The 2500-nt window shown below is 40.5% G+C and overlaps 1 long non-coding RNA gene across 1 annotated transcript in view; it reads left to right on the top strand.

Moving 5' to 3' along the window:
* Positions 1-2500, top strand: part of LOC138007649 (uncharacterized) — a 7023-nt gene that overhangs the window by 3880 nt on the left and 643 nt on the right. Inside the window, exons 2-3 of the long non-coding RNA XR_011124084.1 lie at positions 1-1197; positions 2176-2500. The exon at positions 1-1197 is cut by the window's left edge and continues 1096 nt beyond it; the exon at positions 2176-2500 is cut by the window's right edge and continues 643 nt beyond it. This is a non-coding gene — a long non-coding RNA (uncharacterized lncRNA). The remainder of the gene's footprint in view (positions 1198-2175) is intronic.

The raw sequence follows: 2500 nt of genomic DNA, 5'->3' as shown, positions 1-2500 counted from the left end.
ATTAATCAGCTCCTTGATATATGTTGGAACAAATCCATGCAACACCTTAACAACTAGTAGCGCAATCTTATATTCTACTCTATATTTAATTGGCAACCAATGAAGCCCCTTAAGAACTTGAGAAATATGCTCAAACTTAGGAATAAGACAAGTTACCCGAGCAGCAGCATTAAGTACTTTCTGTAAAAGATCATACTGATATTGAGGAAGACCATACAAGAGGGAATTACAGTAACCTAAATGTGATGTTACAAAAGCATGAATCAAAGTCTTTGTAGAGTCCTCAGACAGATATTTCCTAATTTGCCTAATATTGTAGAATACCCTGAACTCATAGATAGTTGGTTATCAACCCAAGCACCAAAGTTTTTAACACTATCTTGCGATTTAATGTCACAGTTCCCAACTTGAATAGAAGTAATACTGATCTTGGATAACTGCTTTCGAGAACCAGTGATGAGCAATTTCGTCTTCGAATCGTTAAGCACCAGCTTGTCGCAAACAAGCCAGGCTCTAACATCCTCAAAGCAACTCTCCATGGTCTTGACCGCAATATCTTCAGGGGCACCCAACGAGAATATAGTTCAAAACCACGTAAACATAGCATTGTTAAACGTATTTTATATAGTATTTAAACGGTAGCTCTAGGCATATTTTTACTAATTTATCGATCCCCTAAATATTTTTCATCTCTTCGGATTTCCTAGCTGAAAGTCTGGTGATCCGAAAATTATAGGGATTAAAACTTACCTTTTCGAAAATTTCATCCAGAAAAAAAGGCTCCCGAAACTTCTAGGTGACCTTTTTAGGGTAAAAATCAGTTAAAAATGGGCAATTATACCATTTTTCAGATTTCGAAAATCCTAGGAGAAGCAGGCAAGCAAGAAATACAACAAATGTTCCGGAAATTCTAGATCTCAAATCGTCTTCCGGACAGATATTTTCCGAAAATTGACGTTGGGTGCCCCTGGATCTTCAGCAGCTAAAGAATTGGGACGAAAAGAGACATACAGCTGCGTGTCATCAGCACAGCCATGAACCATATACGAGGTGTTTCTTGACAACCTCAAAGAAGCGCGATGCATAGAGAATGAAGAGGAAAGACCCGAGACAACTTCCTTGAGGAACATTGCAATCACCATTAAAGATCTTAGAGGATTGCTGGTTAACAATAACACGTTGTTTCCTCTCAGACAGGTACGATCTAATCCGTCGAAGGGCATCACCACATATAGCAAAGTCCGATTTCAAGACTTCTAGCATTATCTTACGATCGATTGCGTCGAAGGCGGCACTTAAATCCAATTATACTAAAAGAGCAATTTCCTGTTTTGTCCATGCTGGATAAAATGTCGTTCTGAACTTTGAACAGTGCCGTCTCCGTAGAATGGACCTGACGATACGACGATTGAAAAACTGGTACCTGTACCAGGTATCAATACCCGCGGCCAAATGACAAACTGCCCTCTGTAAAACGCGCCTTTTTGCAGGCCAAACGGGAAAATGCATTTGCCGCCCTGACTGATTGGCTGGAGGATAACTTCTACATTTGGTCTACAACCCGCATTTCAAATATATACGTCTTTCATTCTGTATATATGGAAAGAACTCAAGTGAGGCCATCGCTACTGTGTGCATGTGATGGATGAAGAACCTTCGCTGATCCACAGCATCAGGACATCAGGAACTTCTTATGCAACACCCAAGGACAGAGAAAAATTTCTGACCCGGGTGGGAATCGAACCCACGACCTCCGGATTAGATCACGATGGCCTCACTTGAGTTCTTTCCATATATACATACACACGCTACTTAGGACAACACGCACTTGTCTTTCATTCTCACAACCTTAGTATACACTGAGGCACATTTCCATACCATAGTTTCAGGGTACATCTCTGTTAAATATTTTTTTCTTATTAGATGAATTGGTACGATTTGGCCTTGTGTATTGACAATATTGATAACCAAATGACTCTTGACGGGCATATAGTTTATTTGTGTCCCTCGTAGCATCGTTTGCGCAGGAGAGGATGCACCCTCGCTCCGCTCGGGCGCAAATGATGCTACTCGGGCTAAAAATAAACTATATACCCTCCAAAAGTCATGTGATTGTCCTATTATCATTACAGTGCTTGAAAAGTTCGTTAACAACCGCCTTTTCCGTTGCTTTAGACACCAGTGATAAATTGCTGACAGGTCTGAAACTCTGATGTACGAGATCAAGACCAGGTTTCTTAAGCAGAGGTTGGACCAATTTTTTTGGAATAACACCTTCTTGAAATGACCGATTAATCATCGGTAATAACTGGAACCAGCTCAGGAGAACACAGCTTTAATAACCACGTTGGAATCGGATCCAGCTAGCAACTAGCATTTGACATGCCCATGATGATATCAGACACTTCTTCTTCAGACAATGCAGTAAACCTAAATCAACTTCCGGTGGATTAGCAACAATTCCATCAACGTCACTTTTTATAAGCTCAATCTTCCGGTA

Source organism: Montipora foliosa, chromosome 6 (assembly GCF_036669935.1).
Source record: "Montipora foliosa isolate CH-2021 chromosome 6, ASM3666993v2, whole genome shotgun sequence".
Classification (NCBI taxonomy): Eukaryota; Metazoa; Cnidaria; class Anthozoa; order Scleractinia; family Acroporidae; genus Montipora; species Montipora foliosa.
Note: the sequence above shows the minus strand (reverse complement) of the source record. Positions and strands in the feature narration are given on the sequence as shown.